The sequence below is a fragment of the Oryctolagus cuniculus genome, chromosome 2, assembly GCF_964237555.1.
Source record: "Oryctolagus cuniculus chromosome 2, mOryCun1.1, whole genome shotgun sequence".
Taxonomy (NCBI): domain Eukaryota; kingdom Metazoa; phylum Chordata; class Mammalia; order Lagomorpha; family Leporidae; genus Oryctolagus; species Oryctolagus cuniculus.
The window spans coordinates 138,304,049-138,324,625 of NC_091433.1; the positions used below are offsets into that span (position 1 = coordinate 138,304,049).

A 20,577-nucleotide genomic window follows, 5' to 3' on the forward strand; every position below is an offset into this window, starting at 1 on the left:
AGAAGCTTCTGGTTTCTGGATTCAGATCAGCCCAGCTCTGGGCATTGCAGCTATTTGGGAAGTGAACCAAAGGTAGGAAGATCTCTCTCTCTCTCTCTCTCTCTCTCTCTCTCTCTCTCTCTCTCTCTCTTTACCTCTATCTCTGTAACTCTTTCAAACAAATAAATAAACAGAAATCTTTTTTAAAAAATTGGGGGAAGGAATTGGATATGTGAGGGTTGAAGGCAAAACTTCTGCCTTTCTATTTCTGAGACAGGTCATCCGTATACAAATTTTATTTATTTGAGAATCAGAGAGAGAGTCAGAGGCAGAGGACTCATAATGACTGGTCTACTCCTTGAATGCCTGCAACAGCTGGGGCTGGACCAGTCCAAAGCCAGGAGCTGGCAACACCATCCAGGCCTCCTATGTGGGAGGCAGAAACCCAGCTAGTTGAGTGATCACCACTGCGTCCCCTGTGAGCAGCAGCAAGAAGCTGGAACTGGGAGCAGAGCCAGGACTCTATCCCAGGCACTCTGACATGGGATGCAACTGTCCCAACTGAAAAAGCTGGAAGCAAAAAATCCTCCCATGCGCTGGAGATCAGAAGAGGCTGCAAACCTTCCAGGGTCTTCACAGAGCCTGGGAAGGCAGGGGCCACAGGGCCCCACCACGACCCCAGGAGCCGAGAGCAGCGCGCGGGCCAGAGGTCCTGCTTTCTTCACACACGCCCACCAACAGGGCCTGGCACTGGCCAAAGCCAGCCATTCGGGAGGTTGGAAACTCAATTTCAGACTCAGAGAGGGACAAGGAGGTATTGGTTCTTCCTGAAACCAAACCTACACACTTAGAAACACCGTAGAAGGGCTTGGCAGAGGTCCCTGGTTGGATTGGGTTGCTGAAAAGGCCAGGCAAGAAGAGGCCATCTGAGAAGGATGTAGGTTCCTGTAAAGGCTCCAAGTCTGTCTGTCTGTCTCTTTTTTTTAAAGAGTCCAGGGCCAGCATGGTGGTGCAGCAGGTTAAACCTCTGCCTGTGACACAGGCATCCCAAATGCCACTTTGAAACCCAGTTGCTCCACTTCTGATCCAGCTCCCTGATATTGTGCCTGGGAAAACAGCAGAAGATGGCCCAAGTGCTTGGGCCCCTGTACACACGTGGGTTACTCAGAAGAAGGTCTGGGTTCCTGGCTTCTATCCCAGCCATTGAGGCAATTTGGGGAATGAACCAGTGGGTGGAAGATTCCCCCCTGCCCCAACATCTATCTCTAACTCTGCCTTCAAATAAATACAAAATAATTTTTTTAAAAAGTCTAACACATTACATATATAATAAAGGACAATGAAGCAACATATAACTGTTGTTAATAAAATGATCTGTTATGTATCATCTCCAAATTTACAAAGAGCACAGTTTAAGCAATAATTCGTACTTTGCAGCCATCTGCTGTCAGTTGCAATGAGATGAGATGGGAGGGGTGGGGCTGGGTTGCAGGCTGTGACACTTGTCACGACACTTCTCATCCCTCCCCAATTTTTGCTCGCCCTAGAACCGCATTTTAATGCTCTAGTTGCCACACTCAAATTGCTTGTTTTCTGTTCTATGAGCTGAAAACCCACATAGCAGGTACGTTTGACAACTTCCTTTGGGGGTTGAATAAGAGAAAAGAATTAAATTCACAAGGAGCATCCTGAAACCTCAAAACATAAAAAAAGTTCAACAATGTTACAAAAATAACCAAAATGTCCCAGTGAGCCTCAGGAATATGGGGGCATCCGAGTTCTTCCTTAGGACACTGAAACTTTTCTCTGGAGGCTCTCTCAGCCAGGGGTTTCCCCAGTGCAGCAGGTGACTCACAAGGGGACCGAAAACAGGAGAGGAAAACACACAGGAGAGCTCACTTTTGGAATTTGGAGAACTGGCACATTTTCCCAGGAGCTGGTTAGGGTTGGCATGGTCAATAGTTGAGGCTTTGCCAGCTATGTGGTCTCTGACAAAGCTGTTTAACAGTCACCAGAGCTTGAAAGCAGTCACAGACAGTGAGGACAGGTGTGGCTGTATCCCAATAAAATTTTATTTACAAAAGCCATGGAAAAGGCAGGAACTCCTAACATTTGCAACAAAATGGAAGGAACTAGATGTCATCACGATAAGTGAAACAAAGCAAACACAGAGACAGATACTGTGCTTTCTCTCAGAGGTGGAAGTTAATATAAGTATAGTATAAAAAGAATGTGGATGCCATATTATTTAGCATCCAGATATTCCTAAATACTCTTTTCCCTGAATTATACCCCCTTACATAAAAACGTAGCCTTCTTTCCTCACTTTATGATTTTTATGTGATATTAACATATCCATCCTGGCCTTCCAGAAAAATAGCATGCATGTATATGTGTATATATATATATATATTTCATATGAAGTGAATATGGAAAAATGTTAAAAATTGTTAAATCTATGTGTGCTCATTGAACTCTATACTTTTTGGTATTATTTTAAATACTTGAAAATGAAAATTAAAAAGTCAAAAACAACAAGATCAACAGGCTGTGGGGCTGATTTCAGCCTCCAGGCCTTTGCTTACCAATCCCTGAATTATGGGTTGAGTGACAGCAAGGTCAGGACAACTGAAAACAGGACTGGGGGAGACGGGGCTGCAAGATGGAATCGAGGGTGGCTGTGGCCCCTGTCCAGTTCCTTCTGGACATGTAGGCAGCCACATTTTCCTAGCCACCTTCATAGTCAGGTGGGGTCACATTCTGTAGAGCGGAATGTGGGCGGAAATGGGACATTACACTTTCTGGCCTGGGTTCCTAGAAAGTTCTAGGTTCTCTGTCTGTGGGCTGCCTGCGAAGGATCCATTGAGGGCCCTGAGACCCTGGGAAAGGCAAAGCCACTTGGCAGAAGAAACTTGGGCTCCCAGATTGAACAGATTCCCTGGCAACACTACTGGACTTTGACACGAGCTAGACATTAACTTTTTTATTTTGCTAAGTCACTGAGAATTGCAAGGTGGTTCTTGTTAGCAGCCAGCATAACTTATAACCAGTACAGAAGTACAGAAGTCAAAAATCAAGCTGACTTGTGTCACAGATCCCAGAAAGCCCAGGAATTGGATGCAAAATGCACTTTTTACTTATTTATATTATATACAAAGTATATAAAATTATATATAATAGTGAAATAATTACTATAGTCTAGTAAATGAACATGTCTACCACCTCGTAAAGTTGTGTGTGTGTGTGTTGTGTGTTTGTGTGTGTTAAGAGCATCTACAGTCTACTCTATTAGCAAGTTTCCACTATATGGTATAATACAAACAGGCTCCAGTTCTCACACTGTACATAGATCACAAGATTTATTCACGGCCAGCGCCGTGGCTCAGTAGGCTAATCCTCCACCTGCGGCGCCGGCACACCAGGTTCTAGTTCCGGTTGCTCCTCTTCCAGGCCAGCTCTCTGCTGTGGCCCGGGAGTGCAGTGGAGGATGGCCCAAGTGCTTGGGCCCTGCACCTGCATGGGATACCAGGAGAAGCACCTGGCTCCTGGCTTCGGATCAGCGCAGTGCGCCAGCTGCAGTGCGCCAGCCACAGTGGCCATTGGAGGGTGAACCAACAGCAAAGGAAGACCTTTCTCTCTGTCTCTCTCACTGTCCACCCTGCCTGTCAAAAAAGAAAAAAGACTTATTCACCCTACATAACTGCAGTTTTGTGCCCTTTGACCTATCTTTCCCTGTCCTGCACCCTGGTAACTTTCTACTCTGTTTCTATGTATCCAGCTTCTTTTACAGTCTACAAGATCAGCCAGTATTTTTTTCTCTAGCTTATTTCACTTAGCATAGTGTCCTTCGGATTCATCCATTTTGTGGCAAGTGGTAGGATATATTTTAAACATTTTTTATATATTCTAGAGAGAGAGAGAATATGAATGAATATGAAAGAGAGAGAAGGCATTTCCATTAGATGGCTCACTCCCAACATGCCCACAACAGTTGGGGGTGGGGGGAGGCTGAAGCCTGCAGCCAGAAATGTAATTCAGGGCCGGCGCCGTGGCTCACTGGGCTAATCCTCCGCCTTGCGGCGCTGGCACACCGGTTCTAGTCCCGGTTGCCCCTCTTCCAGGCCAGCTCTCTGCTGTGGTCAGGGAGTGCAGTGGAAGATGGCCCAAGTGCTTGGGCCCTGCACCTGCATGGGAGACCAGGAGAGGCACCTGGCTCCTGCCATCGGATCAGCACGGTATGCCGGCTGCAGCGCGCTGGCCACGCCGGCCATTGGAGGGTGAACCAATGGCAAAAGGAAGACCTTTCTCTCTGTCTTTCTCTCTCACTGTCCACTCTGCCTTTAAAAAAAAAAAGAAAAGAAAAGAAAAAAAATGTAATTCAGGCCTCCCACGGAGGTGGAAGCAACCCAATCACTTGAGCCATCACTGCTGTCGCCCAGGTCTGCATTAGTAGGAAAGCTAGCATCTGGAGCATGAGGCGGGGATGGAACCAAGTTACTCCAAAATGCAACATGGGCATTGTAACTGGCATCTCAGCCACTAGGCCAAATGCCGGCCCCAGGCTGTGCTCTCAGTGCGGGGTGAGGGGGAATTGGAATCAGCAGAATTGTTTGAATTTAGGGATAAGAAGCTAGTCAGACCCTGAGAAAGCCAACTTGAATTGTGAAGCCCAGGGACAGTTTTCGAAGGTCTCATGTAAGATCAGTCCAATTCTCCCAGGGGCTTTGTGAGTGAAGGTTATTAGTTAGACATACTTAGCTTGGAAAACAAAGACTGTTTAAGTTAGTTTGGGTAAAACTGGGGAGTTTATGATGAAAATGTAGTTCATTTCCCCAGATTTGCAGACAGGAGTGTAGCCCAGTCCAAGGTCAGGCCCTGCTCCAGAAGTGGACGTCCACTGGAGCCGTCTCTCAGCAAGCTGCTTTGTTCTTCTGCAGTCCAGCTTCTTCTGCCAAAACTGGCCAGGTCAGCCACCAAGGCTATTCATTTCTTCCTGTCAAAAATCCAGCCCAGACTGACCTGAGGCTCCTGGTACCCATTCTAACACCCCAGGAGAGAAAGTCTGACTCGCCCGGCCTGGGGCTGATGCCCATTCTTGGAAAGTCAGCTGTGGCCATGTGATGTGAACACAACCACCGAGGCTCATCCAGGGTGTTGAGGGCTCCTAGGGGGTCACTCTACGCTGGGAAACCCCCATGCAGGACTAAGATTTTTTTAAGTTCAATGATTTTACTTGGAGAGAGAAAGGGAAGGAGGGAGAGGGAGAGAGAGATGAAAAGAAAAAGAGAGAGAGAGAGAAAGAAAGAAAGGGAAGGGGGTAGAGAGAGAGAGAGAGAGAGAGAGAGATCTTCCACCTGTAGGTTCACTCCCCAAATGTCTGCAAGCCAGGAGCCCAGATTGCCATCCAGGTTCCCAGGCAGGTGGCAGGGGCTGAAACACTGGAACCATCATCCGCTGTCTCCCAGTACGCACTTCAGGAAGCTGGATAAGAGGTGGAAGAGCCAAGACTCGAACCAGCTCTCCGATTTGGGACAAGAGATGGGGGTGTCCCAAGTGGCAGCTGAACCGGTCAATGCCCACCCCCAGGGCAGATATGTTTATTTCACACAGGTAGCCGGAGAGGCAGGCAGGGGCTATTGTTCTCGCTTTTTGCACAAGGTCAGTGTGGCACAGAGAGCTGAGTGGACGTCGGGAAGCCACCCAAACTCATCAGCAGGCTCCGCCCTGTGGCTCCATCCACCCCTTCAACCATCGTTGTTTTCATCATAAGTCAGTGATTCCTTTGCTATTTAACAACACTGTAGTTTCCTCAGAAAGCAGGTTGAGTTTCCTTACCGCTATTCCAAATGTTTGGCTTGATTTGCGATGGCAAGCAGGGCTGGGTGTGGCGGGAAGAGACACAGAGGTGCTCAGCACGACCAGGGTAGCTGGTGGACAACGACCACTTGAAAGCCTCTGATAGAACTCACCTCTGTGGACACTATGCTGAAAAACACATAAATAGTACACTTAAAGTAATCTTTAAAAATTAGACAAGTAGTAATAGACTGCAAAGTTCTAGTAGATTCTCATCTCCTGGTCCTGACCTAACACAGCATGTGCTATCCAACAGATAATCAATAGATATTTGTTGAAAAATCACGTGACTTCATATTTCCTGCAGAAAAATTAGAAAGTACTGAAAAGAAAAGGCAGACAACAAGGCTCACCACAGGGCTGGCATTGGCTGCAGCAGTTGGGTCACTGTCCGGGAAACCCACATTCCGTGTTGAAGTGCCTGGTCCAATCTTGGTTACTCTGCTTCTTGCTAATGTGCATCCTGGCAGACAGCAGGTGATGGTTCAAGTACCTGTGTTCCTGCCAACCTCCTGGGAGACGAGGATTGAGTTCCAGGCTCCTGGCTTGGGCCAGGCCCAACCCTGGCTGTTGTAGGCATTTGGAGAGTGAACCAGCAGGTAGAAGATCTCTTTCTGTCTTTTAAATAAAATGAAAATATAATTTTTGAAATTAAAAAAAGATTCACATAAAATCTCACTGCTTCCTCTTAAAATACATCCTTCATACAGGTTTAGAAAAATAAGGGTTTAGGGACTGGCATTGTCACATAGCAAGTTAAGCCTCCATCTGCAAAACCATCATCCAATATGTGCACCAGTTCAAGACCTGGCTGCTCCATTTCTGATCCAGCTCCCTGCTAATGCACCTGGGAAATCAGTGAACCAGATGATAGAGGATCTGTCTCCCCTGCCCCCCCTACCCAGCCACCTTTCTCTGTAACACTGCCTTTCAAATAAATAAAAACTAAATCTTAAAAGACAGGGTTGGCCGGCGCCGCGGCTCACTAGGCTAATCCTCCGCCTTGCGGCGCCGGCACACCGGGTTCTACTCCTGGTTGGGGCGCCGGATTCTGTCCCGGTTGCCCCTCTTCCAGGCCAGCTCTCTGATGTGGCCAGGGAAGGCAGTGGAGGATGGCCCAAGTACTTGGGGCCTGCACCCCATGGGAGACCAGGAGAAGCACCTGGCTCCTGCCATCGGATCAGCGCGGTGCGCCGCCGCAGCGCACCAGCCGCGGCGGCCATTGGAGGGTGAACCAACGGCAAAGGAAGACCTTTCTCTCTGTCTCTCTCACTGTCCACTCTGCCTGTCAAAAAAAAAAAAAAAGAAAAAGAAAAAAAAGACAGGGTTTGTTGTGTATCCTGTTCTATCCCTTTCCTTCCTGCCCTCCTCGCTCCGCCCCCCCCCCCCCCCCCCCCCCCCCCGTCTTCTCCCCTCCGCGGCACTTTGGGAGCGCTGCGGGCAGGCGGCCCAGGATTCCATCCATGGCTGCACTTGTCAGTGAAGCCATTCCTCCCTTTCAGCATGCTTCCAGCTCTCCCCCTTTTCTCCACAAGGCTGTAACGAATTCCTTGGCATCTCAATCTCTGAACACATCTTCGATTACTTCCTTAGGGTAAGTTCCTAGAAATGGAAATCCTGGCTCAAGCGGCACATGCATTTTTAATGATTTTGATGCATTTTGCCAAACGGCCCGCCAGCGAGGCTGCACCAGCGCACACTTCCACAGTGCTGCTGGAGAGCGTCTATTCTCAAGTGTGATTTTTAAAAAAAATGTTCTCTCTTCCTTTATGAAGTGCTTTTGGAAGCTCAGTTCTTGCCCAGGTGAGACCCCTGCAGGAAAGAGCGGCCTGGTACCCTGTGCGTCAGGAGATGGGGCGCTGGCGGCCACAGGGGAAGACTGGCAGGCGGATTTTGATTGGCAACAGCGTCTTGGAACCACAAGCTGCCCTTTGCAGTTCAGATAAGGAGCACAGAAAAGGGAGCCTTGGTGTTTTCACGCTCGGAAGCCCTCAACGTCCTGACAAGCAAGGGGACTGTTGATGATATTTCCTCCAGAAACTGAGCCCTTTGGAGACTGGGGGCCACGGGAGACAGGGCTGCAGGAAGTGTGTGGACAAGGAAGCACAGATCCAGGTGTAGAGTCCACCTCATGATCGCGGACAGCTGCCGCCCGGCTCCATCCTAGCTGGGGATGGACATGGGCTTGACCCCCGCTAGGATGACCAGGCTCTCCTCTCGCCAGCCCGGGAACGACCCATGGATTGAGAACAGTACGTATTATGCCACATGACAACACCTGCACCTTAAAGCACGGCCACAAGGATCCTATTCAAGGCTGATTTTATCAATGAGGCTACAGAAATCCTTCACACATGTATCAATTGTCCTTGGTCACCCAGCTAGTAACTGGCAGTTTAAAAATTGGGAACCACTTTCCCCAAATCCTTATCATTGCCCCTTGTCACTGCCCCAGGATGACATACTCATTCACTCTGTCTCTGCTATACCACCTTCAACAGAGCCATGCCTCGGGGGAACACCACTCCACGGACAGGCCCGGGTGACTGGGGCCCACCGCATAAAGTCCACCAGCCTGGATCTTTGGTGAGCAAGATGAGCCCACAGCCTCCACCAGCCCGAGATGGACACGAAGCACTGAGCAAGGACAAGCACCTTCGCTGTCTAAGCTACAGAGGTTCAAGGGTTGTTGATGACTGCCCTGTGCCACCTAAAGGAAAGGGGGATGGGACAGAGGGGAAGTTACCAGCAGCAGAGCCAGGGCATCCTCAGCACCTTTTCCCTCCAGACCCAGGTTACACTTGACCTTGGTGTCTACCGCCATCCAGCACTCCCACAGTGAATCGTCGGTCAGTTAATGGAGGAAGTGCAAAGCTCATCCTCTTGGAGTTGAGGGGTGAGCAGAAGCCCACTGGAGTATGTGGCTATGAAGGCAAATGTCAGGACCGCAGAGGCCCCAGGAGAAGGTGTGTGGAGCTGCACAGTGAAGTGCCCGTCCTCTGTTCTCTCTAACCTCAGAGACACGTGCAGACATAGCAAGCCCCTAGCCTGCAGTGGGCCCTGGATTTGGCCACTTAGCCACCAGGGAGCCAAAAACACATGGATTTCAAAATTTTTTGTGCTAAAATAAACGTATCTTTTAATTCTATTTTCTACAAACTGTAAAATATATTTATTTATTTGGGATAAAGGGGCGAGGGGAGAGAACTCCCATTCACTCCCCCAATAGCTGGGGCTGGAGCCAGAGGCTGAGAACTCATTTCAGATCTGCCACTTGGATGGCAGGGACCCAACCACTTGGGCCATTACTTGCTGCCTCCAAGGGTCCACAGTGGCAAGAAGTTGGATCACGAGCAGAGCTGAGTCTCAGCTCAGGCGCTCTGATATGGGATGGGGAAGTCTTAACTGCTAGGCCTAATGGCTGCCCCTCCGTGAACGTCCTGAAGTCCCCTACTACGGGCCAACTGCCTCCCGGCTCACCATCTCAGCTCCTCCCTTTTGCTGCACATCTCACTAAGCTGCACAGGGCTCTTCTCCCTCTCTGCGGCTGTTTTCAGACCGCTGAAACAGAGCTCTGAGATCCCTTGGAAGACACGGGTCCTATCTGGAATGCTCAGTTCCTTACTGTAGCACCACTTCCCCAGCCTTGGAAGTGCTTCCCACATCCCAGCTTCACAGTTTGCCTCCTCCTGTGCTTGGCCTGGGGAGCAGGCGAGCTGGACTCCATCTCTACATCTACCTCTGCAAGCTGTGTGATTTCATGCAGTCGGCTCCCCCTCCCTTGACTTCAGTGTTCTCATCTGCAAAGTGGCAATATTAGATCAACCCAGGAGTGAGCTCCATGCCTGCGGCTGGTCCCTTCTCTCGCTACAGAACTGAGTATGTCTCAGCCCCACAGGGCCAAAATGCTGTCCCGCGGGACACTTCCTCTGCATTCTTCACAGGCACCTTCCAGAGGCAGGCCCTCATGTCCAGGGTGCGATTCCCTGGTGGGAACACACGGCCTGCATCAGGTGGGTGGGAGACATTGTAAGGCATGGCTTCATGGTGCCCACTACCTGCTGCAAACCATTGGCACTCAGACTTGCTTGTTCGGTACTCTCCTGCATCTAGACACTTCACTGCAATCAATTCAACGTGCAACCAGGAGTTTTCCCTCTTGTAGGCCACAGGGCGGAAGGGGTGGGGCGGGGCCAACTTTCCACTTTCCTTCTACGGTGGGGGCAGCAAGTGATGTCTTACATACCAAGTTTTCCACAAAAACTATGGCACGGCACCACCCCCCATCCTGCTGACCTAGAAAGGATCGGGTACTTTGTTCATTGCTTAATTAGGGAGTTACATTTTCATAGAAAAGAGAAGATCTTGGCCCTCTCTCTAGAGCTCTGGGTAGGTTTAAATGTTCCAGAATGGATTAAGACAGAAGTGTATGTGCGCTCTGGGTTAAAGACAGAAGCCATTCAGGTGAACTGAAGAGAGCCTGAAACCAGGCAAACACATACACAGCCTCACAATCTCATGTGTGCAACTGACTTAAAATCTACTCAGAAAGTAAGAGGCCATGGTGTGGACAACCAAGACAAGAAAATCCAAGCAGGAGCCTACCCAGTGAGGGAAGCCTTAAACAAACAAAAGGCAAGGCCAAACAACAACAAAAACCCAAACAGCAACAATGGGGGTGACTAGTAAGGCTCTCATGACTCTCCAGAATCACAGCTCAGCACACTTGGCAAAGCCCCAGTGGCTGACTTCCACCCGGTTGTAGCTACAAGTAGCTCTTGGGTGCCTTCTTGGAACAGGGAGATGCTGCCACTGGTTAGCAACCCCTCTAACCATCACCGGAGGCGGGTCAGGCACATGAAGCTCCTTGGAAGAATCAGCCAGGACAGTAGCAGGGTCCCAGCTCCCCAGTGAATGGCCCCCTTCTGGGCCCCTCATCGCTGTCTCAGAGGGCCCTGCCCAGGGTCCTGACCAGCCGTCTGGAAGCGAAGCCGCAGCGCAGATAAGTCACTGGAGCGCTCTGGGTGCGTTTTTCTTTCGCCTGCAACGTGAGAACCTTGCAAGCTCTGCTATTCAGGTCAATGAAGAGCTGCGAGGCCGAGTCCCAGAATAGAAACGGTCAGGTGAGGGAGCCTCCCCCTGCCGCCCTCCTGACAGCAACCACACAGGAGCACTTCTTGTGGCCCACGGACCGTGCTGGGTAGCTAGGGAGATGCTTTTGCTTCATCCTCACGATAATCACATAAAGAAGATATGTGCGATCCCCAAAATGGGTCCAGGCTTTGTAAACTTACCCAAGGAAGTCACTCACTGGTGAGAGGCAAGATATGGATCCTGCTTTGTCAGTCCTCACGCTGGTTTCTTTGCACAGTGACAGAGTGGAAAGACACTGACTCCCTATAAAAATGTTCCAGATACAAAGGAGGCACCCCAATGCCAGAGCCAGGGAGGTGAGAAGGGGCCTCCCCAAGCCTCAGAGCACGGACTGCAGCAGCTCTCCACAGAGAGGAGCCACTGTTGGACTCCACTGCCCTAGGGGACAGAAGGCCTGCACGTCCCCATCTCTGGGCTCCACAGATTCCACCACACTAGCAAAAAAGACTCCAGCCTCGTGAATCCAGCTAGGCCCAGCAGAGTGGCAGTGGCCCCAGGGCCCTGCCGCACACAGAGCTTTGCTCTAGATTATGGGGGTGCATACCCACAGGGACATCCTGCCCCCAGGGTCCTGGAAGTATGGGTGCCTGTCCCCCAGATTTGGGCTCTGTCCTTCCTGCACGTCTCCCTCCATCACCACCTGGGCATTACTCACCACTTCAGGAGCCTATACACATTGAGTTTCCTGGCCAGGGCCCCCATGACACTGACCTGGGGTGCATGCCAGCAATGCTCAGGAGTCCGTGTGCCTGGCCTACTCCCAGTGCCAATGCTGCACCCACAGCTCCAGCCCCTGCCTTGGCAGCACCTAGGAGACTGTGTACCACCTGGTGCAGGATCTGAACCATCACTTGGGTCACAGGAGCACCCCAGACCTCCATCACTGCTACCATCAACTACCAGTAAAAGAAGGTATAGGGAGACTAGACCACAGCATCCAACTGGAACTAAAGCCAGTAGCAAAGTAGCCTACCAAATCAACCACTGCAGACACAACCCCAGGTGAACAAGCTTTTACCGGGAAAAGCACCATTTAGCTGTGATAGATGACTGATCCACCAGATGCACAAAGAACACAAGGACCCCAGAAGTACGGGAGAGCAAGGGAATGTGATGCCTCCAAAGGAACACAGCAATGCTTTAGTAAGAGAATCCAACAGGAGGAGATTGAGGCGATTCCTAATAGGTGATTCAAAAGAATGATTACAAGGGCCGGCACCGTGGCTCAATAGGCTAATCCTCCACCTGAGGCGCCAGCACACTGGGTTCTAGTCCTAGTCGGGGTGCCGGATTCTGTCCCGGTTGCCCCTCTTCCAGGCCAGCTCTCTGCTGTGGCCTGGGAGTGCAGTGGAGGATCACCCAAGTACTTGGGCCCTGCACCCCATGGGAGACCAGGAGAAGTACCTGGTTCCTGCCATCGGATCAGCGCGGTGCGCCGGCTGCAGCGCGCCAGCCGTGGCGGCAATTGGAGGGTGAACCAACGGCAAAAGGAAAACCTTTCTGTCTCTCTCTCACTGACCACTCTGCCTGTCAAAAAAAAAAAAAAAAAAATGATTACAAGGATATTCCAAGGGACCTGGAGCCTGGAGCATGGAGACAGTTTAATGAAGTGACAGATGAAGAAATAAAAAAGAGGTTTCGGCAGTTACCCGTTTTGGTGTATCCAGACAAAACTCAAGATGATGTTGACAGAGCACAAAAGGCTTTTGAAGCTGTGGACAAAGCTTGCCAGTTGCTACTGGATCAGGCATAAAAGAAGAAAGGTCTGGATGTAATTCAGGCAGGAAAAGAACACGTGGAACACAGTGAGTGACATGTCCGTATAGACCAAGACTCGGAAGAACTCAACTGGAAGAAATTCAGTTACACCAGAGGTTACTTGCTTTGCTTGTGGGGCATTCCACAATTGGTTAAGCTGTGAGAAATGCTGAAATGGCTCGCTTGAGATGACAGAATGAAAAACAGTTAAAGGAAGGAAGGAAAACTTACAAAATGTGGAGGAGAATTCTGAGCTGTTCTAACAAGCAGTATATAAACAGACCGTGAAACTCTTTGCTGAGCTGGAAATTAAAAGGAAAGAGGGGCTGGCACTGTGGCGCAGTGAGTAATGCCACCGCCTGCAGTGCCGGCATCCCACATGGGCACTGGTTTTAGTCCCGGCTGCTCCACTTCTGATCCAGATCCCTGCTAATGGCCTGGGAAAGTGGCAGAAGATGGCCCAAGTCCTTGGGCCCCTGCACCCGAGTAGGAGACTGGAAGAAGTCCCTGGCTTTGGATCAGCGTAGCTCCAGCCATTGCAGCCATCTGGGAGGTGAACTGGCAGACGGAAGACCTCTCTCTCCCTCTCTCTCTCTCTCTGTCTCTGGCTCTCTGTAACTCTGCCTTTCAAATATTTAAACAAATAAATCTTAGGAAAAAAGTGAACAAGAGAACATGATACATTACAAAAATAAAGGAAAGAGAGAAGTCAAGAGATGCATGAAAGAAAATGACAGAGGGAAGAAGAGATTGAAGCTCAAGGAAAAGCCTAATGAGAGAGGGAGTGGCAGAAAAACATTGAGGAAAGCGGAGCTGGTTGTGCGGACAGCTGGCAGAACTTCCAGGCAAACACGAAGGGGCAGAGAGGAAGAAAAGCCGGAGCTTCCTGAGACCACTGAAAGTAACACTGAAAGGAGGGCGTGATCACTGGGGTCACAGCCCTGGAACCTTCCGCGCCGTCTCCCTCCAGGCTCTAAAGGGCTCACACTCCTTCCCACGTTCACCCTGACAGAGAAGAGCATTTGCGTTTTAGTGCGCTTTGTTTTCAGTACAATTTAATATGATAGAGAGACTGGCTGAATGGACAAAAAGACAAGACCCAATGACACGCTGCTCAGAGAAACTCACTTTATCAGTAACAGTACCTAGGCTGAAATGATATCCCATGCAAATAGAAACCAAAGTGAACTAGAGAAGCTCATCTCACAGATAAAATAGAATACGAAAACTAAAAGACGTTATATAATAATCCAAGAATCAATTGAACAGGATGACATAACAATGATAAATGTGCACATACCTAATGTTGCAACATCCTGTTTATAAAGCAATTATTACCATACCTAGGCTCCAATACAATGGTGGGGGGCTTTGATTGCCCACTATTATCAACTGTCAGGTCATCCAGACCAAAAAAAAAAAAAAAAGAAAGAAAGAAAGAAAGAAAGAAAGAAAGAAAGAAAGAAAGAAAGAAAGAAATATCATAAGCTATACCACACTTACAGAACATTTCATTTATCAGCACAAATAACATTCTCCAGGCAAGACCATATATTAGACCACACACAAAAAAATCTCAATAAACTTAAAAAAAAAAAAATCAGAGGTGAGTGTTTGGCACGGCTGTTAATGCGCTGCTTGGGACACTTGCCTTCCATATGTGAATGCCGGGGTTTGCGGCCCCACTCTGCTGCATTACAGCTTCCTGCTAGTGTGCGCCCGGGAGGCGGCACATGCTGCTTCAGTTACCTGGGTTCCTGCCCTGTGGGAGACCCAGAATGCTTCTGGCTTTGGCCAGCTACTGCGGGCATTTGGAGAGGGAACAAGTGGATAGGAGTTCTCTGTCTGCCTCTGTGCCTTTCAAATAAATAACAATGTTTAAGACGAAGGTCAGATCATGCATTTTCTCTGGACACAATGAATAAAACTACAAATCAACAGCAAAAGAAACTTTAGGAATCACACAGTACACAGAACCTGAACCTCATGCTTCTGAAAGAAAAAGGGGTCACTGAGAAAATGAAAAGAGAAAAAAAAATGTCTTGGTGTGGGCATCGTGGCACAGCAGGTTAAATCACGGCTTGGGATGGCCACATTTCATATCAGTTCCTGGGATTCAGTCCCACCTCTGCTTCTGATCCGGCTTCCGACGATGCCCACAGATGATGGCTCAATTACTCGGGTCTCTGCCACCTGTGGGAGACCTGGATTGAGTTCCTGGCTCCTGACTCTGGCTTGGCCCAATCCCAGAGGTAGTACGCATTTGGAGAGTGAAGAAGTGGATGGGAGTGCTCTCTCTCTCTTTTTCCCTCACTCCTTCCCTCCCTCCCTTTTAAGTAATAAATAAGCAAATACAATTTTTCAAAAAGAAAACCAAAATCATATCATGCATGTTCTCCGGCTCCAACAGAACAAAACCACAAATCAACAGCAAAAGAAACTTCAGGAATTAAACAAATACATAGATACTGAAAAACATGATCCTGAGTGAAAAATGGGGCACTGAAGAAATCCAAGAGAAATGAAGATGTCTTGGTGTGGGCTTTGTGGCACAGTGCTCGGCATGCCCACATTTCATATTGGAGTGCCTGCGATTGAGTCTTGCCTCTGTTTATACTCCAGCTTCCTGCTAATGTGCACCCTGGTCATGGCTCAAGTTTTTGGGTTCCTGCCACCCAAATGGGAGACCCAGACAGAGTTCCTGGCTCTTGGCTTTGACCCGGCCCAGCCCCAGCTGTTGTGAGCATTTGAGGAATAAATCAGCAGATGGAAAATTTCTCTCTCTCTCTTGCTCTACTTTTCAAATAAAAAAAGGTAAATAAACAGTAAAAATGTATTAGACAAATGAAAATGGAAACACTACATACCAAAAATTTATGGGATACACCAAAAGCAGTGGGAAGTTTATAGCAATAAGTGTCTACATCAATAAAAGAGAAATATCCCAAATAAACAATACAATAAAGCATCTCAAGAACCTAGAAAAGCCAAAACTAACCCAGAGTGAGTAGAAAAAAAAAAAAAACAGCAACAGAGCCAGAAATAAATTAAATAGAAAGAAAAGAAACAAAAGATCAAGGAAATAAAACGTTGGCTTTTTGAAAAAAATAAGTAAATAAAATTTATAAGCCTTTAGCTAGACTAAACATGGATAAAAGAGAGAAGACTCAAATAAAATCAGAGGTAAAAAAAGGAGATATTACAAGTGATATCCCAAAAATACAAAAGATCATTAGGGACTATTCTGATCAACTCTGCCAACAAACTGGGAAACTTAGAAGAGATGGATACTTTTCTGAACACATATAACCTACTAATATTGAACCATTAGGACATAGAAAATCTGAACAAGTAATGAATAATGACATTGAATCAATAATAAGTCTTCCAATGAGAAAAAACCTGGGGTTGACGTAGTGGCATAACAGGTAAAGCTGCCACATGCAACACCAGCATCCCATATGGGCACCAGTTTGTGTCCCAGCTGCTCCACTTTCAATCCAGCTCCCTGCTATCAGCCTGGGAAAAACAGCAGAAGATGCCCAAGTGCTTGGGCCCCTGCTACCCACATGGAAGACCTGGATGAAGCCCTAAGCTCCTGGCTTGGGCCTGGACCAGCCCTGCTCATTGCTGCCACTTGGGGAGTAAACCAGCAAATGGAACATAGATCTCTCTCTCTCTCTCCCTTTCTCCCTGTAACCCTGACTTGCAAATAAATAAATCTCAAAGAGAAAAGGATTCTGTATTTTAAAAAGAAAGAAAGGGCAAGAAGAAACTTGAGACCAGATAGCATTATCACAACTTGTAAAGAACTAACACCAAAGTTCTCAAACTATTCCAAAAAATCAAAAGGGCAGAAACCCTTCCAAACTCCTTCTGTGCGTATTACCTTGACTCCAATACCAGACAGGAGCACAGCAAAAGAATAAAACTACAAGGCAACATCATGGATGAACACAGATGCAAAAATGCTCAGCAAAATGCTAGCAAATCATATGCAACAGCACATCAAAAAAAGATCATCCACCATTAGTAAGTGGGGTTTCACCCAAGGACGCAAAGATGGTGCATTTGCAAGTCAATAAACCTTACATGCCATTTTACCGAATGAAAAGTAGAAATCTTGTAATCATGTCTGTTGACATACATAGAAAAACACATTGATAAAATTTAGCAGTCATTTGTGATTAAAACAAATTAAGTATAGAAGGTTCACACCTCATCCTAACAAAGGCTATATAAAGCAGACCCATGGCCAACATCATTTTGAATGGGGAAAAGCTCAAAGTGTTTCTCTAAGTTCTGGAATTAGACAAGAATGTCTATTCTCATTCTTATTCAACACAGTATTCAGACTAAGCCAGACCAATTAGGCAAAAGAAAGAAATAAAAGGTATGTAAATAGGAACAGAGGAACTCAAATTATCCCTGTTTGCAGATGACATGATTTTCTATACAAAAAAACCCCAAAGGTTCTCCAAAAAGACTACTAGATCTAATAAACAGATTCAGTAAAGTTTCAGGAAGCAAAATCAACACACAAAAATCAGTAGCTTTTTTTTATACCTTGATAACTCAATGAAAAAGAAATGAATCCTCCTAAAAAGAAAAAAGTCCCATTCACGACAACTACAAAATAAACCACCTAGGAATAAATTTAAGGATATAAAGACCCATGCAGTGAATGTTATGAAACAAGGGTGAAATAAATTGAACAGAGAACACAAAAAAAAAAAATGGAAAGACTTACCATGATTGTGGATTAGAAGAATTAATATTGTTGAAAATACTACAGAAACCAATTTGTAGATTCAGTGCCATGCCTATCAAAATAGCAATGACATTCATTACAAAACTAGAAAAATGCAATTCTAAAATTCTTATGGAAGCAGGAAGGTCCCCAGGTAGCCAAAGCGATCTTGAGCAAACAGAACAAAGTAGAAGGTATCACAATAGCTGATTTCAAGACATACTAGACACCACTTGTGACACTGCCATCACATATGGTACCAGTTTGAGTCCCGGCTGCTCCTCTTCCAGTCCAGTTCCCTGTTAATACACCTGGAAAAGCAGTGGAGGATGGCCCAGGTACTTGGGTCCCTGCATGTGTGAAACCCAGGAGAAGCTCCTGGCTCTTGACTTTGGATTGGCTCAGTTTCAGCCATTGCAGCCATTTGGGGAGTGAATCAGTGGATGGAATGTCTGTCTCTCCCTCTCTCTTTCTGCAACTCTGACTTTCAAATAAATAAATAAATCTTAAAAAAAAAACACCCACATTTTCTCAGGTATATTCACTGTTCTCTTTAACTCAGAAAAACTACTATTTTTTCCAAAACCAGCAATGTTTATTTGTGTTTCCCAGTAAAAATCAATTTTCTCCCACTAGTAATTTTAGGAAGACTATGTCATAGCTTTTGATAAAATGGAAACTTGCTATCTATTAGCTCCATGAGGAATTTCATACTCTTTCTGTTACAGTTTATTCTGAGGACCTGGATGTATGAGCCTCAGAGGAAAGACACTGCATAGAGAACACACCTTTCCAGGCAACAGCAGCGCATTGGGTAATACTTAGGAAACATAATAGCCACAAACAGCATTTCTTCAGCTAAAAACGCAAAATATCACTCAAATAATTTCAACGGTTCACAAAGTCCATATATCAAGAATTAGCCCTCACAAAGTCCGTATTATTGAGAATTAGCCTTCAGGGGTCACCCACTTCTACGAAGGCTCCCAAGGATCCTGCCTGCTGGTCTCCCTTTGTGTGGCTCCTTCTCACATTGGATAGGGCTGACCCGTGTAAGTAAGGGGCTGATGAATAAGTGTGAATTCTGGGGGAGGTCACTAGAGACTCAGCTTCTGCCTTGCTCACTGTTGGGTCAATCTCTCCGGGTGAACCCAGCTGCCATGTTGGGAAGACACGCAGCGCTGTCTGAAACCTGGGGCTAACCCATGTGCGTGAGCCACGCTGCAAGTGGATCCCCTAGCACCAGTCAACAGCCACACCACATCACCAGAGACCGGGAGTCAGAACCACTCAGCTTGACTCCGCCCACATTCCTGTACAACAGAAACTGTGCAAGACAAGGCACGTTTACTGTTGCTTTAAGCCTGTCAATTTGGGGAGAATCTGTTGTACAGTAATAGACAACTGATAGAACGTCTAAGTTACGATCCGTGCATTCATTCAACAAACACTTGTTCATTACTTATTATGTCTCTAGCACCACGCGGCGTGCTCAGATGCAGTAGGGAACAAGACCAGTGCAGCAGCTGCCCTGATGGAAACGAGGCAACAGACCAGAGACGGTTGCGAGGGAAGGGGCAGCTTCTTTGGAGAGAGTTGATGAGGAAGATGTTGGGGACAGGAAGCAGCAGGAGGCGCCTGGCGCTTTCCCTCCCCACCTGTTCTGATGAGATCACTTTTTGCTGCCTTGGGTTCATCTGGAAAAGAGGCAGAGTGTTAAAGACATCAACCAATGAAATGCCAGAGAAATCTTAGCTGAGGGGCACAGTCTCCCCACTGAAGAAAATGTTATTTTCTGAATGCTGTAAACACCTGGGTGGCCTCGCACAGGCCACATAGCTCTGCAGAAGGAAGGGCTTGGCAGGTATTTGGAAACTGCCTGGGAGAGGGCCCTGAAAGGGATGCGAGCTATCGTCCTCCCCCCACCAAACGGCCAGTGCAGCGTCTCGCTCCGTACCGCTTTCCGGAGTAGGCTTGCTTTTGGAAGCGATGGCAAAGCACTGCGTCCTTCCAGATGGCCTTCGGGTGAACCCAAGGCTGCTCGTAGGAGACCAGCCACTTGGATGAACACAGAAATGCAAGAGTGTCGGTCATAAAAGTCAATCACTACCTCGGCCCATCACGGCAGCCCCAAGCTGCGTCACTGTGTTTGCTGCGCAGCACTGGCTGAGCACTGAGACTCGGGCAGGTGCCGCAGCAGCTGCCAGCACAGCGGCTGGTGCCCAGCCCCTCGCCTGGCACTTCAGGAGAGACTCGGGAAACGCTGGCTGGCTGCACACTGGGCGCAGGGTGCTGCCGCCGCCTTCCCCCTCGGCACTCCGGGCAGTGAGGTGCACAGAGATGCCGTGGTTTGCGGCAGCCCCTCGGGGAAGGATTTAGGCGTGGCTGCGCTGAGCTACGCATGGTACCACCATTTTGCCCGTTTCCTGTCTCCCTGGGGTGGACTGCCCAGCGGGCTCAGCCCTCCCTCGGGAGCACGTACATGCCCTCCGCTAGCCTGTGGGAGGTGCTTAGACTCCTGGATTCAGGGTGAACACACAAGTTAGGTTCAGCTAGGACTTCCTGCTACCCCTGATATTCACGGAGGGTCTGCACCAAACATTGGCCTAGCAGGCCTTAATGTCCTACACCTGCAGTAACCAGGAGGGTAGCCATTAACCGTGTGTGGTTATTGTAAAATCAAACGCATTTAAATGAAATAAAATGAAAAATTCAGTTTCTCAGTTAGACGAACCGCATTTTGAAGGCCATAGTCACTTGTAGCTGCCGGCTGCCCTGTGGGACCATACAGATTGCTGAACATTTCAACGCCACTGAAAGTTTTATGAGAAAACCCCGGGTGGGGGGGGGGGGGCGGGTGAGGTTCTGCTGTGGGGAATAGGCCGCTATGTAAAAGCCAGAGACTTACCTTCTCGGGATGCGCAGGTCACGTCTCGCTCACTTGTGGGTTGGGTCCAAAAGTCAGCACCTCCGTGCATCAGGCAAAGGCAGCATATGTAAAGGGAGCACAGCTTCACGTCAACATTGCCCTGGAAGGTTGGGTGCTCGGACACCCCTCCAGATCCTGGTTTCTTTGGCTG

The 20,577-nt window shown here is 48.1% G+C and overlaps 1 long non-coding RNA gene across 1 annotated transcript; it reads right to left on the reverse strand.

Moving 5' to 3' along the window:
- Nucleotides 1–2,029: 2,029 nt before the first annotated feature.
- Nucleotides 2,030–6,732, reverse strand: LOC138848604 (uncharacterized). Its single transcript, XR_011386617.1, has 2 exons — nt 6,189–6,732; nt 2,030–5,964 (listed from the first exon to the last, which is right to left on the reverse strand). It is a non-coding gene; the product is annotated as an uncharacterized lncRNA (long non-coding RNA).
- Between the last annotated feature and the right edge of the window lie 13,845 nt (nt 6,733–20,577).